The sequence below is a fragment of the Pristiophorus japonicus genome, chromosome 4 (genome assembly GCF_044704955.1).
Source record: "Pristiophorus japonicus isolate sPriJap1 chromosome 4, sPriJap1.hap1, whole genome shotgun sequence".
Taxonomy (NCBI): Eukaryota; Metazoa; Chordata; class Chondrichthyes; family Pristiophoridae; genus Pristiophorus; species Pristiophorus japonicus.
The window spans coordinates 31,182,944-31,202,084 of NC_091980.1; the positions used below are offsets into that span (position 1 = coordinate 31,182,944).

At 45.0% G+C, this 19,141-nt stretch overlaps 1 non-coding gene across 1 annotated transcript; it reads right to left on the minus strand.

The window, feature by feature from the left end:
* Positions 1–6,203: 6,203 nt before the first annotated feature.
* trnav-cac (transfer RNA valine (anticodon CAC)) lies at positions 6,204–6,276 on the minus strand. The gene has a single exon. It is a non-coding gene; the product is annotated as a tRNA-Val (tRNA).
* Positions 6,277–19,141: the final 12,865 nt, after the last annotated feature.

Sequence of the window (19,141 nt, forward strand, 5' to 3'; positions counted from 1 at the left end):
GCACTTCAACTTTTTATTTACCACCTTTCTACTTACTGCTGCCTCTCATCGTCACATTTAGAGGTGGACACAAGGTTAAGAAATTGGAGTTCTGATTATAAACCAGTTTGAAAGCTTAACCAACTGCGAGGCCAAAATCTTAAGCTTGGTGATGTCATGGATATGAGCAGGGCAATCTTTTGATATGTAAAATTCATTGAAAGAGAAAAGGCTGAGATTCCCAGAGGCCTCTGTTACAGGGCTCGGCCGTCTTAGGACCTTTTCTCTTACAAACAATAGTCCTTGATTAATCCAATTTCCAAACACCTTTTAACGCACACTATGCAAAGCAAGGTCACACAGTACGTCTTTTAGCTCTTCAACTCCCAGTTTCTCTTCAAGGTGAGGTGAGGTGAGGCAGTCAGTGCTTCTCTCCCACTCACTCCTGGCTGGGGCAAGTCTTCTCCCTCTCCAGGTGAAATCATCTTTGGGGACTTGGGGACCAGATCCCTCATTCACACTGCTACACCTCATTTGGTGAAGCTACCATGTTGCTGAGACATACAGACCAGAAGATCTGACAGACCATTACCGACTAATGCTGAATTAGCTTACTTTAGTCAGTGCTAGAAGAGGTCCTATCATTATAGGTGACTCCCTGCTAGAAAGTGCGTACATATGTATGTTGAGTGAGGATAGGATCAGATTCAGATTTGATACCCTCCACACTTAAATAGCCTTTCAACACTCACAGTTTAGACTCCTGTATAAAGAATGGTCCTCCAGGCAAAGTACTGGAGAGAGAAATGATAACAGAAATTGCTGACAATACACAGCTGGTCAGTCAGCAACTGTAAAGAGAAAAAACAGGTTAACATATCAGGTATGTATCATTCTTCAAAACTGAAAATAATAGGCCAGAAATTCCCAAAGAGGCCATTTGGGGGTTGGATCTGTGATGGAGCACAACAGCTGCCCGCTCGCTGGATGTGCCCCGACCTTATCCCAAATCCCGGGGTTAGGAGCATTAGCCATTTTTGGCATCATTGGGACACTCATGTCATTAAGAGGGAGGCATACTGCAGCGGTATCTCGCTGGAAGATCTATAGGGCTGGATTTTCGGCTTTGATGATTTTGGAGCGATAATGGCAGTGGGGCGGTAAAGTTAGTGCCAGGGAATAGTTTGCGCCTCAGTAAGTAAGTAAGTTTGGGCAGCTGGGCCCTGAATCAGGGAGTGCAGTGCTAAAAGAGGCATTGTGCACTTCTCTTAGGGCATTAGGATGGGAAACTCCCGAGCTAAAGAGCCGGGACAGGAACACTCCAAGAGATGCCTGGGGCGGGGGGAACATAAAGAAAAACCACAGAAACATTCCCAAAACAGTGCCCATGCCACCACAACGCAAATCGCAAAAAAAATGTAAAGAAAATCAATCACATTTACCTTAGGAGACCATTACTTACCTCTCCACTGTCGGGATCGTTGGACCGCCTGATTTCCCAAGCGGTCAATGTGAGGCGCACTTCGGGGCATACGGGTCGGGGAAGAATCAAGGGTGTTGTACTCTGGGTGCATCTCTTCCGGCCGGTGCTGCTCAGCGCCGCCGCTAAACTGGACTTGAGATCACTGCGGGGCACTGGAGGCTGACTGCCAGGCCAAAGCACCTCACCACTGCCATTGCCACCGCTCCAGGGCGAAAAACCGAGCGGAGAAGACCCGAAAATCCAACCCTTAGCAAAATCTCTAATTTTAAATTCACCCCTTTCCCAGCAGGTGTAGGGAAACTAAAGAAAGAAAGAACTTACATAGTGCCTTTCATGTCTTTGTTCCAAAGCACTGTACAGCCAGTGAAGTACTTTTGAAGTGTAGTCACTCTACGAATGTAGGAAACGTAGCAGCCAGTTTTGGGCTCAGCAAGGTCCACAAATAGCAATGAGATAAATGTCCAGATAATCTCTTTTTTAGTAACATTGGTTGAGGGATAAATATTGAGCAAGGCACAGGGAAGAACTCTGCTCTTCAAATAGTTCTATGGGATCATTTATGTCCACTAGAGAGGGCAGGCAGAACTTCCATTTAATGCCTGATCCAAATGATGGCACCTCCAACAGTACAACACTCCCTCAGTATTGCATTGAGGTGTCAGCCTAGATTACGTGCTCAACTCTCCGGAGTGGGGATTGAACCCATGACCTCCTGACCCCGAGGGAGGGTGCTACCTGTCATGTATCTTACATTATTATATATAACTGTATCCTAACATGCTATACATGACTGTAATAAGATATGACCTGTAACCACCAGCATACCTTACCACCAGGGGTGCACTTGCAAGAGACAGGTATATAAGGACAGGTCTCAGGCAAGTGCAGTATTCCAGAGCTGTGAAATAAAGGTGCAGGTCCAGAGTGACCTTGACTTCGCTACTCGCCTCGTGTGAATCTGTACTGAGGGGACAGGACTTTACAGTGGTGACGAGGATGGGATCCGACCAACAGAGTCCAAAACAGAAGCAATTCGCCTGGCACCCAGGCCCTGGAATGTCTCAGAACTGCGCGCCTTTCTCGGGCTACTCAATTGCTTTGGGAACTTCATGCAGAACTTAAGCACACTGCTGGAGCCTCTCCACGTGTTACTCAGGAAGGGGTGCGATTGGTTTTGGAGTGACGCCCAGGAACGCGCCTTCAATAAGGCACGCAACCTTCTGTGTTCCAACAGTGTTTTGACTTTCTTTGATCCAGGTAAAAAGCTAGTTCTCACATGCAATGCGTCAGCGTATGGGGTCGGGTGCGTTTTGCAACATGTCAATAGTGCGGGCAAATTACAACCCATAGCTTATGCCTCCAGGTCACTTTCGCGGGCGGGGCACGGGTACGGAATGGTAGAGAAGGAGGCGCTCGCATGCATGTACGGTGTCAAAAAGATGCACCAATACCTTTTCGGGGCCAAGTTCGCGTTAGAAACCGACCACAAGCCCCTCACGTCCCTCCGAACCGTGAGCAAGGCAATAAACACCAACGCCTCGGCGCGAATTCAACGGTGGGCACTCATGCTGGCGTCCTACGACGATACCATCAGGCACAGACAACTGTGCCGACGCGCTCAGCAGGCTACCCCTGGCAACCACGGAAGGGTCTGACGAACAGGACTGTGAGATAGTCATGGCAATCAATGCCTTTGAGTCCACAGGTTCGCCCATGACGGCTCGGCAAATCAGAGCATGGACGGCCAGCGACCCCACGTTATCCTTAGTAAAAAGATGTGTCCTAACCGGTGACTGGGCAGAGGCTCGCGATGTCTGCCCCGAGGAATTAAAACCCTTTCACAGGCACATGCATGAGCTATCACTACAAGCAGACTGCCTGATGTGGGGCAGCCGAGTAGTCATGCCTCTGCGAGGCAGAGAGGCATTTGTCCGGGAGCTCCACCACAAGCACCCGGGGATCGTTCTCATGAAGGCCATGGCCAGATCCCACGTCTGGTGGCCTGGTATTGACGTGGACTTAGAGCTCTGCGTCCGAAGGTGCACCATTTGTGCCCAACTCAGCAATGCCTCCAGGGAGGCTCCACTGAGCCCCTGGCCTACCAAACCGTGCTCGCGGGTGCACGTAGACTATGAGGGCCCATTCATGGGCAAAATGTTCCTTGTAGTTGTAGATGCATTTTCAAAGTGGATTGAATACACCATTTTAAACTCGAGCACAATCTCCACCACTGTGTAGAGCCTCGCAACCATGTTTGCAACGCACGGAATCCCTGACATATTGGTCAGTGACAATGATCCGTGCTTCAACAGCACAGAATTCCAAGACTTTATAATTGACCACGGCATAAATCACGTCAAGACGGCACCATTCAAGCCGACCTCCAATGGCCATGCGGAGAGAGAGCAGTGCAAATCATTAAACAAGGCTTGCTTAAAATCCAAGGTCCCATGCTGCAGGGTCGCCTGTCGCGACTGCTGCTGGCATACAGATCTCGTCGGCACTCATTGACTGGAATTCCCCCCCCCCCCGCGCAACTGTTGATGAAAAGGACTTTAAAGACAAGACTCTCATTAATCCTCCCAGACATGCATGAAATCGTTGAGGCAAAGCGTCGTAAGCTGACTGAGTACCATGACAGAAATCCGAGGGGGAGATGGAATGAGATAGGGGACAAAGTGTTTGTACTAAACTATGGCAGGGGTCCCAAATAGCTTGCAGGGACAGTAACGGGCAAGGAAGGAAACAGGCTACTGGTAGTACAAATGGACAATGGTAAAACCTGCCAGAGGCATGTAGACCAAGTCAAAATCAGGTTTACCAACAACACTGCGGAACCAGAGGCAGAGTACAATGTGGAACTCGCACCACACCTGGTGGACAGACAGAGGGAACAACCTGAGGAAAGGGCAATCCCAACAGACAGCCCAGGCGAATCAACAACAATCACACTAATCGAAACAGACAGCCCAGGCGAGATACCAGCAACCACACCCAAAGAAAAACAGACACCAAGGCAAACAACTGAACCACAACTCGGACGTTCCACGCGAGAGCGTAGACCACCTGAGAGACTGAACCTATAAAGACAATAAGACCTTGGGGGAGGGTGATGTCATGTATCTTACATTATTATATATAACTGTATCCTAACATGCTATACATGACTGTAATAAGAAATGACCTGTAACCACCAGCATACCTTACCACCAGGGGTGCACTTGCAAGAGACAGGTATATAAGGACAGGTCTCAGGCAAGTGCAGCATTCCAGAGCTGTGAAATAAAGGTGCAGGTCCAGAGTGACCTTGACTTCACTACATGCCTCGTGTGAATCTGTACTGAGGGGACAGGACTTTACACTACCATTGAGCCAAGGCTGACAGCTACCCTTTGTAAATTTCACCAACCCTTCTATCAGGACCCTGCAAATACGTTTCCCTTCTTCATGTAGCTGCACATTTCATTGGAGGCAAGGGGGGGGTGAAACTGATAGGAATTCCAGTAGATGAAATCATCTTCCAATCCCCCTTCCTTTAACGACATCTACATGGAAGGGAGAGGATGCAAGGAGCGGCTACTCCTAACTTCTGGCAGAATTTTACAACTCATAAAAAAGGTCCGCTGTAACCTCATTCCACCGCAGCTTCCACCTTCCCAACCTTCCCCCCAGATAGCAGTCTTTATGTATCCTTGTAGCTTCAGAAAGTTCTCATTATTTCAGATTTTCAGTATATATGTTATTTTTCCTTTTTATATAACATGGTGCCTGGCAAGACTAGAACTGCACCCCAGCAAGCTATCAATGCCCAAAAGTGAGGAGGAACAAAAGAGAAATTGGCACACATAAAAACTGTAGTAAAATGAAATGAATGTCCTTAAAGATTATCCATGCCCATGGGTTCTGCTCCTGGTCACTATCCAATGAGATACCTCCGCCGAAAAATCCAAGGGGTAGAAATAAAAATCAGGAGAGATGTAAAAAGGGCTGCCAATTCTCTATCGCCCATTTTACGTTATGGCATTATGTCAATGGTGTTTTACACGATGGCACAATGTCACCTCAAAGCACTGGAGAAGTACCACAACGCTGCATCGACAAAATCCTGCAAATTCATTGGCAGGATAGGCTCAGGCCAACATTCCCAGCACCGAAGCATTACCCACGCTCGATCAGCTTTGATCAGTGAGAAAGCGGGTTGTGTAGAGGACACAGAGAGGCTGCAAAGAGATTTAGATAGGTTAAGCGAATGGGCTAAGGTTTGGCAGATGGAATACAATGTCGGAAAATGTGAGGTCATCCACCTTGGAAAAAATAGGGAATATTATTTGAATAGGGAGAAATTACAACATGCTGCGGTGCAGAGGGACCTGGGGTTCCTTATGCTTGAAACTCTTTTTGGAGTTTATCTGCAAAACATAAAACATTAAACCGTGCCACCTGACCTGGGTGACACACCAGACATTTACAAGGCCCTTTTTTTCCTTTTTTTTGTTTTTTTTTGTTTTTTTTTTGTTTTTCTTTTTTTTGTTTTTTTTTGGGCACTAAAATCACAATTTTTCCACAGTGCCCCCTATAAAAGGGAAGGGGACACTAAAAACACCGGCAATTTAAACAAATTAAACTTTAAAACGTAAAATCAAATTAAAATTTGGTTGCCGGGCGTGATGATGCACTCCAGTCCCTCCGGTGCCCACCTCTCGCGGAAGGCCGCAAGCGTACCGGTGGACACCGCGTGTAATGTTTCCACCCGGGCTCGAAACGGGGACCTTTTGCGTGTGAGGCTAACGTGATAACCGCTACACTACAGAAACACTGTGTCCCCAAAAAGTTCGTTTGCAGGTGCATCAGGTAATCAGGAAGGCGAATGGAATGTTGGCCTTCATTGCGAGAGGGATGGAGTACAAAAGCAGGGAGGTCCTGCTGCAACTGTATAGGGTATTGGTGAGGCCACACCTGGAGTACTGCGGGCAGTTTTGGTCACCTTACTTAAGGAAGGATATACTGGCTTTGGAGGGGGTACAGAGACGATTCAGTAGGCTGATTCCGGAGATGAGGGGGTTACCTTATGATGATAGATTGAGTAGACTGGGTCTTTACTCATTGGAGTTCAGAAGGATGAGGGGTGATCTTATAGAAACATTTAAAATAATGAAAGGGATAGACAAGATAGAGGCAGAGAGGTTGTTTCCACTGGTTGGGGAGACTAGAACTAGGGGGCACAGCCTCAGAATACGGGGGAGCCAATTTAAAAGGGAATTTCTTCTCCCAGAGGGTTGTGAATCGGTGAAATTCTCTGCCCAAGGAAGCAGTTGAGGCTAGCTCATTGAATGTATTCAAATCACAGATAGATTTTTAACCAATAAGGGAATTAAGGGTTACGGGGAGCGGGCAGGTAAGTGGAGCTGAGTCCACGGTCAGATCAGCCATGATCTTATTGAATGGCGGAGCAGGCTCGAGGGGCTAGATGGCCTACTCCTGTTCCTAATTCTTATGTTCTTATGTTCGATGGATAGACCACATTGTCCGCATGCCCGACACTAGACTCCCGAAACAAGCACTCTACTCCAAGCTCCGTCTCGGCAGGCGAGTCCCTGGAGGGCAGAGAAAACACTTCAAGGACACCCTCAAAGCCTCCTTAAAAAAAAAAGTAACATCCCTACCGACTCTTGGGAATCCCTGGCCCAAGAGCGCTCAAAGTGGAGGAGAAGCATCCGAGAAGGCGCCGAAAACTTCGGTCTCTTCGCCGGGAGCATGAGGAAGCCAAGTGCAAACAGCATAAAAAGTGTACGTCAAATCAAGCACCCCACCCATCCGTCCCTCTAAGCCCCATCTGTCTCATCAATGACAGAGACTGCAGATCCCGTATTTGTCTCATCAGTCACCTTAGAACTCATTTTAATGTGGAAACAAGTAATCCTTGACGCCGAGGGACTGCCTAAGAAGGGAAGAAGATGACTCTGGGCTATAATTTCCTATCAGCCTGCCAGTGCCCCATCGCCACCCAAAAGACCGCTAAGACTGGGAAGATTATCGCCGGCAAAAACTTTCCCCCCAAAATTTAAAAATGTGCTGAGCGAAAAACATGGGCCTTGCACCCCCATTCTGGGGGGAAAAAAGTGCAATTTAGGGTCGATTGGGCGGTTCGTAAACAAAATGGGCAAAAAATTTAAAAAATCAATAAAAATTTACCCCGAGGTTGCCAGTTGGGTCTAACACCAGAAAAACAATAAAAATAATTTTTCAAAAAACATCAACTAAAAAATCAAATAAAACATTCTTAAGACACTTTAAAACTAATTCACCACAACACATTTTTGAAATAATTAGCAAAAAAACAATTACTAACCTTTTTCTTGCAGAGCTACGCAACTACCGCCCTGCTCTACTGATCCTCGTGGGCATTTTTTAAAAACTTACCGACGGGTCACCGTGTAGCCGAATATTGCGCCAGGGCGATCTGAGGACGGTGCGTGCCGGCGGTCCACTCCCCAGCGGTACCTTGAAACTGTTGGCGTAACTCAGGTAAGGAATTTACCGCCCACAATGGCCAATACCACCCAGAAACCGGTCGGTAAGCCATAGGAAATTCAGCCCTATGTCAAGATCTACACTCAAGTGTGTGGATGTCAGATTCAGATGGTTTCAGCTTATGATATCATGCTTTGTACAGTTGAATAACTTGCCAACACTAACTTCTGGGCTCACGTGTGGAGTGACCACTTGGGTGAGGTGCCAGGGCTTGCTCAGCACCTATGAAAAATATGCCACAGTTTGTGGTTGATGTTCGCAGGAGAGCAAGATGGGAGAAAAGTGGAGAAACATTTAAAAAAATGCTTAAAAAACTAAGACATTTCTCCATCAATTAAAAAAAGATACTTTAAAGACAATAAAGGGTTCTGGAAAATGACTACACTTGCCTAATAGCACTGGGATTAGTGACCTCCTGTAAGATTCAACAAGGTTTATAATTTTTCATGTAGTACAGTCTAGAATATCCTATACTATTAACTCCAGACAAATGCATATCTGATCCAAGCATAATTATCAGCCAACCGTAGCATCCTAGGGTGTTGAACCACTTCCCATTCACCCCCTATGTATAGAATGCCTGATCCAAGCATAATATTTAAGTAATTCCTGATCCAACTACAAAATGTTCCATGATTTTTAACATTTGCCTCACTGAATATAATCGTTTTGTTGCTGTCACCTGGAAAAAGTAGCATTTTCAGATTGGAACTGCTTTCTCTGAATACTATGTCCTGTTATGGTGTTTTCAGTTTTGGTTTAGACCTTTGGGACACAAATCTGGAAATTATTTTGGTCATAGTTTATAGAAATCATGATCTAAGAATAACATTTCTTTGCAAAGTATCCCTGTTCCTAAGAGGATTAAACTGGAATACCCATGAGAATCCTATTCCATGAAGATTAGGGAGTGAGATGGCCTGACTTTGAGTTAATTATGGGATTTAGGTTGGTGTGAGGTTAACTTTTGTCTATTTCATAATGTTGTCCGTATATTTTGTCATGGTTTTGGGCATGCATTAAACTTTGTTCTGAGAAAGTATCACACCCAAAATGTTCATCTGTCATTCTCATTCAGGTGTGGGCAAACCAGCTGTGCGCTTCCAGAATTTTCAGATATCTGGGATGTTTTGTTTTTCATCTTTAGCCACAAATAAACGTAATGCTTGCTATTTACTTGGAGTTCTGCACCGAGATGGACTGGTTTCTATGGCAATCCCCAGGAGACGCAGAGTCTTTACAAAAATGACAGAGGCTCATTAAAAAAAGGATGGTGCGGTGGGTTAGACATTGACCCTTTACCTTTTGGAATTGAGTTGCCTATTTTAAATGGCCCCAGTGCCATGAACAGAAAGGCAACTGCATAAGTGCCCCTCAATGGAATTGAGTTGAAATTCAGCCCAGACTAGTAAGATGAAAGTCTCCTCTGTCTGCTAGCAGTAGCAGTTCTATATAAAATTAGATTAAAGTCTGAGTTGCAGCTATAATTTTGACATGCTCTCTCTAATTATAAGCAATCTTCATGCATTCCATATATAACGTGTCTACAATAGAATCAAAAGCTTGGTTTGATTACAAAAAAGTACATTCACTCCACCACTTTATATTGTAGATGCGCTAACTACATTTCATAAACGCAATAACTATTAACAATCTGATATGCATTATCTGTATGTGTACATACAAACGTACCCAACTAACAAGCAGGATAAGACCAGCTGGTCCATCAAGCCTGCCCCACACCATGATGGCCAGAGCATCATGACTAAGCACTTCCTTCTCCGTGCCCCCCAACCTCACTCCACATCACCTGATCTCCTGGGAGAGGCAAAGAAACAAGAAAAAAAAAGCAGGGATAAAATAATCTAGTAAATCCTTCTTGGAACCTCTCGGTTGATCTAAACCCAAGCCGGGAGATCACATGGACCATCTATATGATGTGATCTCTGCTCCAATCAAGAATTGGTCCAGCTCCCTCTTGAAGCCATACAAAAAGTCAGCACTCTCCGCACCAGTCAGTAACACATTCCAGAGGCTCGCTATTCTCTGGGAAAAGATGAATCGGCTAATATTTATATTCCAGCGATGGAATTTCGAGTGAATCCCTCCCGAGTTTATTTTGGACTTGGAGATGTCATCCATACAGACAGCTCCAAAACCTGATCTGAGCTCGTCCAGATTCCTTTGTAGACATTATGACAGCATGAAATCAGGATGCATGTGCACCAAAGGTACACTTTGGTGGCATTAATATTGTTTTAACTTTATCCCAGGAGGGACAACCAACAAAGCAATGATTTCAAGATTAGTTAAAATTCCCTACCAGCCCTGTTGAAAGTTGCTCTTTGGGAGCTGAATTGTAGAAAACCAACATCTTTATATTGCAATCTGAGATCTGCACGTTCAGTCTTGAAACCCCCAGGTGCTGGGATTAGACAGCCCTACCTAGAGATCACTTTGATCTGTCATTAACTGGTTTACACCCCATTTTTGGCGTTGTTTCTCATCTACATGTCGCCCCTTGGCGACATCCTCCAGAAACACAGCATCAGTTTCCACATGTATGCTGATGACACCCAGCTCTACCTCACTACCAATTTTTTCGACCCCTCCACGGTCTTTAAATTGTCAGACTGCAAGTCCGACATTCAGTTCTGGATGAGCAGAAATTTTCTCCAATTGAATATTGGGAAGACTGAAGCCATTGTTTTCCGTCCCCACAAACTCCATTCCCTAGACACTGACTCCATCTCTCTCCCCAACTCCTGTCTGAGGCTGAACCAGACTGTTCACAACCTTGGTGTCACATGAGCTTTCAACCACATAGCCACACATAACTAAGACTGCCTATTTCCAGCTCCGTAACATCGCCCGTCTCTGCCCTTGCCTCAGATCATCCGCTGCTGAAGCCCTCATCCGTGCCTTTGTTACCTGTAGACTTGACTATTCCTTCTTTTTCTTAGGCCGTCTCTCGGAGTCAAGGATGACTTGCTTCCGCACTAAAAATGGGTTCTTGGGTAACTGATGAGTCCGATGCGGGACCTACAGTCTCTGTCACATGTGGGGCAGACAGTGGTTGAAGGAACTTTGGATGAGGGGATGGGTGGGTGGAGTGCTTGAGTTGTTGTGCACTCCTTCCGCTGTTTGCGCTTGGCCTCCGCTTGCTCCCACCGAAGCGTCTCGAGGTGTTCGGCGCCTTCCCAGATGCTTCTCCGCCACTTTGATCGGTCGTGGGCCAGGGATTCCCAGGTGTCGGTGGGGATGTTGCACTTTTTCAAGGAGGCTTTGAGGGTGTCCTTGAAGCATTTCCTCTGACCACCTGGGGCTCGCTTGCCGTGTGAGAGCTCCGAGTAGAGCGCTTGTTTTGGGAGTCTTGTATCAGGCATGCGAACGATGTTGCCTGTCCATCAGAGCTGATTGAGCATGGTCAATGCTTCGATGCTGGGGATGTTGGCCTGAGCGAGAACATTGATGTTGGTGCGCCTATCCTGCCAATGGATTTGCAAGATCTTGTGGAGGTAGCATTGGTGGCACTTCTATAGTGTTGTGAGGTGCCTGCTGTACTAGGTCCATGTCTCTGAAGCATGTAGGAGGGCGGGTATCTCTACAGTTCTGTAAACCATGAGCTTGGTGCCGGAATTGAGGTCCTGGTCTTCAAACACTCTCCGAAGGCTACACTGGCACACTGTCATCAATATCTGCCCTTGTTGACAGTAGGCTCCCAAGGTATGGAAAATGGTCCATGTTGTCCAAGGCCTCGACGTGGGTTTTGATAATTGGAGGACGGTACTGTGTGGTGGGAGCAAGTTGGTAGAGGACATTTGTCTTACGGATATTTGGTGTAAGGCCCAAACTCTCGTACGCTTCGGTGAAGGTGTTGTCAATGATTTGGAGTTCGGCCTCCGAGTGTGCGCGGGTGCAAGCGTTGTCTGCATACTGTAATTCAATGACAGAGGATGGGACGACCTTGGATCTGGACTGGAGGCGACGGAGGTTAAACAGTTGCCCGTTTGTTCTGTAGATTAGCTCCACTTCAGCAGGGAGCTGACTGAGGGTGAGGTGGAGCATTGCAGCAAGGAAGATCGAGGAGAGCGTTGGTACGCTGACACAGCCCTGCTTGACCCCGGTCCATACATGAATTGAGTCTGTGCTGGATCCTTTGGTCAGGATCACGGCTTGCATGTCATCATGAAGCAGGTGGAGGATGGTGAAAAACTTTTGAGGGCAACCAAATTTGAGGAGAACGCTCCATAATCCCTCATGGTTGACAGTGTCGAAGGACTTTGTGAGGTCAAAGAAGACCATGTACAGGGCTTCCTGCATTTCTCTTGAATTTGACACGCAGTGAAGATCAAGACACATGAGAATGACCAGGAGATCCAGGAACTAGTAAGCCGCAAGCGCAAGGCATTCCTGAACTGGAAACACCAACACAACTCGAGAGCAAGAAAGCAGCTCTACAGACATCTGAAGGCCGAGGTCCAACAAAAACCTCGTGACCTAAAGACCAGATGGTGGGTGGGGAAAGCACAGGAGATCCAGCAACTAGCTGACAACCACGACGTGCGTGGATTCTTTAGCGCAGCCACGACCACCCACTGCCCAAGCACCCAAGGTCCTACCTCACTGAGGGCCAAGAATGGAGAGGTTCTCAAGGACAGAGATGTAGTCAGTACCCACTGGAAAGAGCAGTTCGAAGATCTCCTTAACCGAGACTCTGTCTTCAACGTGAGTGTCGTCGACTCCATCCTGCAGCATGTTCCCCGTCACCACCTCAGCACAACCCCAGCCCGGCATGAGATTGAAAAGGCCATCTGATAACTGAAGAACAACAAGGCCTCAGGAGCAGATGGAATCCCCGCCGAAGCACTAAAACATGGTGGAGAAGCACTATTGGCGCGAATCCATGAACTCATTTCTCTTATTTGGAAGGAGAAGAGCATGTCAGGGGATTTCAGACGCCGTAATTGTGACCATCTTCAACAAAGGTGACAAGTCCGATTGCGGTAATTACAGAGGAGTTTCCCTGTTGTCTGCCACAGGGAAAGTCATCACAAGAATCCTCCTCAACGGCCTTCTCCCTGTAGCTGAAGAGCTCCTCCCAGAATCGCAATGCGGATTCTACCCACTAAGGGGCACAATGGACTTGACTATTCCAACGCACTCCAGACTGGCCTCCCACATTCTACTCTACGTAAACTAGAGGTGAGCCAAAACTCGGTTGCCCGTGCCCTAACTTGTACCAAGTCCTGCTCACCCCATCACCCCCGTGCTCGCTGACCTACCTTATCTTCTGGTTAAGCAACACCTCGATTTCAAAATTCTTATCCTTATTTTCAAGTCCGTCCATGGCCTCGTCCCTCCCTATCTCTGTAGTCTCTTCCAGCTCCACAACACCCCTGAGATATCTGCGCTCCTCTAATTCTGTCTTTCTGAGCATCCCTGATTGTAATCGCTCAACCATTGGTGGCAGTGCCTTCTGTTGTCTAGGCCCTAAACTCTGGAACTCCCTGCTTACATCTCTCTACCTCTCTTTCCTCCTTCAAGACGCTCCTTAAAACATATCTCTTTGACCTGTGCTAATTTCTACTTATGTGGCTCGGTGTCAAATTTTTAGCGCATAATACACCTGTGAGGTGTCTTGGGACGTTGCACTACGTTAAAGGCGCTATATAAATACAAGTTGTTGTTGTGAAGTGTAAGGACTCTGTGATGGTATGTGAATCAGTTCTAACATGTATTCTCAGATACTTAAAGGATACCACACAAACCCTTGTTGACTAGCATAAAATTGGCATTAGATAATAAACCTCAGACTTCAGGTTGTCCCAAAGTGCTTTACCAACCAATGAAGTACTTTTGAAGTGAAGTCACAGTTGGAGGTGCCGTCTTTTAGATGAGACATACAACAGAGGCCCCGCCTGCTCTCCCAAGTGAACGGAAAAGATCCCATGGCACTATTTTGAAGAAGAGCAGGGGAGTTATCCCTGGTGTCCTGGCCAATACTTATCCCTCAATCAACATAACAAAATAACAGATTATCTGGTCATTATCACATTGCTGATTGTGGGAGCTTGCTTGTGCGCAAATTGGCTGCCGCGATTCCTACATCACAACAGTGACTACACTCCAAAAGTACTTCATTGGCTGTAAAGCACTTTGAGGCATCTGGTGGTCACAAAAGGCGCTATATAAATCCAAGTCTTTCTTTTTCTTTCTATTAATTTGGGCTGGATTCTAACCAATATCCCAGAGGCCAAAGAATAGAAAAAATAAAGACTTGCATTTCTATGGCACCTTTCACACGCACCGGACATCTCAACATGCTTTACAGCCAATGAAGTACTTTTTTGAAGTGTAGTCACTGTTGTAATGTGGGAAACGCATTAGCCAATTTGCACACAGCATGCTCCCACAAACAGCAATGTGATAATGACCAGATTATCTGTTTTTGTGATGTTGGTTGAGGAAATATTGGCCAGGACACCGGGGAGCACACCCTTGGTCTTCTTCGAAATAGTGCCATGGGATCTTTTACGTCCGCCTGAGAGAGCAGACGGGGCCTCGGTTTAACGTCTCATCCGAGTATGCAAACTGACGATGCCATTCAGATCTTTTTACCATTCGTTATTAATTTGGGCTGGTGAGGAGAACATTTGACATTTGCTTAAAAAAATATTAGCACTGAGAGATAGGGTGAGAGTGGGGAGAAACAGTTTGGGGAAATGGTAAATATGGGAAAAAGTAGAGACTGACCAGTAGAATTGTAAGTGGAGTCCTTGGGGGAGTAAGCACGTGGTAAAATGGGCCTCAGTATGAACTTAAAAAATACTCCTCCTGCAGATGTTCTGCCCTGACCTGACTAGAACATACTCCAGAGGCTTGAGCAAAACGGTATCAAATATCTATTGAGTAAGTGAATGTTAAAAGGAGGCATTGTATGAAATCTCTTCTGTGCCTGGAATGAGTTTCAATTTTATCACTACCACAGTCACTAAATTCACCTGGAACTAATCTGTAGTTCCGAGCCCTCTGGTGTCATTAATTTTGTAATTTACTAAGTGTGCCAGCATGCTGTGGGTTTTATGAACTTCTGTTACTCAGACATATTAATTGCAGGTGCATTTCTACATTTATAATGCAGCTCTTCCTGGATACAACAGAAAATTTATACAGCATCGAAGAGAAATTCATTAATATTAAAAGTCATGCCTGCCAAAACAGGCAATAATGCTACACAGTGAGACCATTTAGGTTAAGCTAGTTTTCATTAATTTGGGATTCTGTACCAATGAAGGGTATTGCCATTCCCAATCATGCCAGGCCCCCAAAGTGTCAGTGAAGGGATTAATCTGGGCAAAGCTCTCCTGGGACCCTGCACCATAGAATGGGGTAGGAGTATTATTGTACCTTTTCCAAGGCTTTAGAAAAAGAAATTGCATTCATATAGTGCCTTTCATGTCCTTAGGATGTTCCAAACCATTGCACAGCCAATTAATTACTTTTGAAGTATAGTCATTGTTGTTATCTAGGCAAATTTATGCATAGCAGGGTCCCTCAAACAGCAAATGCAATAAATGACCACTCTTGTTTTTGGTAGTGTTAGTTGAGGAATGCATATCGGCCAGGAGAACTCCCTGCTTTTCTTAGAGTGCCATGAAAGGAGTCTCATTTTATTTCTTCCTGAAAGGTGTTTAATTTTATTGTCTTATCCAAAAGACAGCACCGCTGACAATGCAGCATCACCTCAGTAAAGCAGACAAATAGAAAGACTTTCACAACCTCAAGATGTTCAAAGTGCTTTACAGCCAATGAAGTACTTTTGAAGTGTAGTTACTGTTGTAATGTAGGAAATGCGGCAGCCAATTTATGCACAGCAAAGTCCCACAAATAGTAATGTGATAATGACCAGATCATTTTTTCATTAGTGATGTTGGTTAAGGGATAAATATTGGACAGGACACTGGAGACAACTCTCTTGCTCTTCTTCGAATAGTGCCATGAGATCTTTTACATCTACTGAAGTGGACAGACAGGACATCTGTTTAATCTCTCATCTGAAAGACGGCATCTCCGACAGTGTATCACTCCCTCAGTACTTTACTGAAGTGTTATACTCAAATCTCTGGAGTAGTCTTTGAACTCGCAACTTTCTGTCTCAGAGTCTACCAACTGAGCGAAGCATTTTTTTCAATGAAACAATCTTATTTATTTTACAGCACGATGCAAGTGAAGAACAATTTGCATTTATATAGCACTCCAAATGCCAGAAGGACTAATGAGTACTATTACAGCTTTAGTTATCCTGAGGTCCTGTGAAAAGGCTTTGTTGGCCTTAGCTGTCTCAGAGCCCTTTGTCATTGAAGGATCGTTGCTAGCTTTAGTTAACCCAGTGCCAGTGACAAGTTGCTACTAGTTTGGCTATCCCAGTATCAGTGATGTGTTATTTTGAGATTTGGCTATCAAAGGTCTCCAAATAAGACTCAACAAGCTATTATTATTGCTCTAAATTAAAAACTATCTCACATTGATCTTTGGCAATACAGATCTCCTTTGCCTCAGGCTCCATTGCAGGTGCACCAGTTACACCTGCAAAAGATTACTGGCTTACACAGGAGAAGATCAGCCTGAGGTGGAAGCTGTTGTAGAGCCTGTGATGTTAATGCGCTGATGATCATAAGATCTCCCAATATGCTCAATTTGCTGAGCTTCACCAAATTTATTGAACTGGGCAGTAAAAGATAATAACTATGTTTATTTTCTACTGTCTGAGTTCTGCAGAGTCGACCCACCAAAACACACCTGCGAGAGGCTAATGGAGGGGTACTATTCAAAGGGTTTAAATTCCAGTAAATCACCTTGTGCTGAGATTCGATCTGCGAGTACAATTTCTTCAAACTCTGATTCCTTGTACAGGTCTCATCAGTGTAAAAGAGAATGTTCAGACCATGATGAATGCAGGACCAATATAGAATACCAGGATCATAGAAAATGCCAGAACTGTAAAGAATACCGCAACCATAAAGTAGTACAAAGCCAATTTTAGAGACTCCATTGTCCCATTGTTTTAAAGTAAATCAAGAAACCCAATTATAGTTCTGTGTTTACCCAAATCTAAATACAGGTTTGGGCTTTGTAATATAAGGTGGCAATTGTGAACCCAACAATCTCACTAGCGAATCAAATTAATTTGAATTTAGGTGATTGTCTTTGGAGCATTGGCTCAGCATAAGCAGAAATGTCTTACTGTAAGACAGGCTGTAAGCCAGCAAGCCAGACCCTAACCTTGACCAAACATGTGTTCTCTCATTGAATGATACCAGGAGGAATATTGTCCACACAATTTTTGATTTCATGTTATGTGGTAGCTGCATCTCACGGTGAGGAAAGATCACCGGGACCAGCCATGCCCTTCATAATCATCACTCGTACCAACCTATGATAGAACATCATTGAGGATAATGATGGGGATATTTATGACATAGTCTGTTCCACCCTCTCATCAGAAAGAAGTCTAGTGTGACAACAAATGTGAGAAATTAGGCAGCAGGAAAAAAAACATTACATTTGTCCACTCAGGTAACGACTGCCTTTCAATATTTGAGCATCAAAGCCCTCTGATTTAGTTGAAGAAAAGTCTCTTGGTAGCTGTTAACCCACACTTTTATCGCCATTGTTACTGTGCTATTTTGTTGATATGCTGTACCTTGCACATGGCTTCTTGGGTGTACCACAATTCAAAAAGGATCTCTGTAACATTAGGAAGTAATTATCCACACAAATAATTGTTAAGCTGCAGCCAAAACCAACTAAATAGCAGAACCATTAGTGTTCAACACATGGTTTTGTTCTAGAAGGTTTATTCTCCTAGCTTTCTGGCTCTTGATGGCAGGACACTACTGGATACATGTGGCTGACAGCTGGGCCTCATATGTATATGATATAGACCATGTGTAAAAAAACAAATCAGCATTCCAATATTATTTGTAACACACTCATTTGTACTCAGTAACATTTACATTTTGGTTTGTCAAACAAATACAAATTGCAATTTCCACTTATCAATTGAAAGAGGAGTATTGTGCAGTAGCAGCACTTGGATCCAGCTAGAAAGTTGTGAGTTCTCCATCCAGCTGAGGAGGATATACTGGGCTGTCTTGCATTCCCAGATGGAGGTGGATATAATTGAGGCAGTGATAAATTCCTAATAAAATGAGGGTGTGTTAATGTTCTCTTGAATTCCTGACTGGAAGAGGATGCACTGTGTTAGTCTTGACCTTCTAGTTGAAGAAGCACGTATTGAAATGATCCTTCACTCCTAATGGAGGAGGCCATTCATGTGGAGAATAAATACTAACATGGATTGGTTAATTCTAAACTGAAGGGGGAGAGGTCAAAATGGTTCTCTACCCCGACTGAAGAAGACTGTTAAGGGTAGTATTGAGATCCTACTTGAAGGGGATAGGAACGAAAGGACTTACATTCCTATCTGACTGAGGGCGCTCTGGAGTGGTCTTGACTTAAAGATGATGTGCAGTGATGCTAACATGGTGCTAGCAAGAGAAGGATGTGTAAGGGTAGCCATGAGCTCCCACATAAAGGAACTGCAGAGGTGTGGTTCTGAGCTACCAGCTAATGGGATATACTGGATAACAATGTGCTGGACTAGTCCTAAGCTTCTAGGTAGTGGGAGATGTGCTCAGGCCCATACGTATATGGGAGTGGTTCCATGTTTCCAGATGGAGGACGATGTGCAAATGATTCTGAGCTCCTGTTGATGAAAATATATGCAAGTGATTCTACAGTCTATACTGAAGGAAGATGTGATGGGTGATTCCACCTCTCTACTGGGGAAGATGCATTAAAGTAAATGATTTGCTGGAGGCAGCAAAAAAATCTTTTTGAAGCTCTCTGTCAAGAAAAACTAGTCTATTAGATCAGCTGGCTGAGCACTATACACACTGTTGTGATTGGTTTAAAGATTACTGCAGTATAGTATTTTTCTTTGCAAGGTAGGCAAAGTGCCGTTGTGTGTGCAGCCCAACCAAATCCTTTAGATAGAGAAGGAACAAAGAAAGCTGAACGAGAAATAAATGGATAAAGTAGCAGACAGAGATGAAAGAGAGAAGAAAATATTTAGCAGAAAAA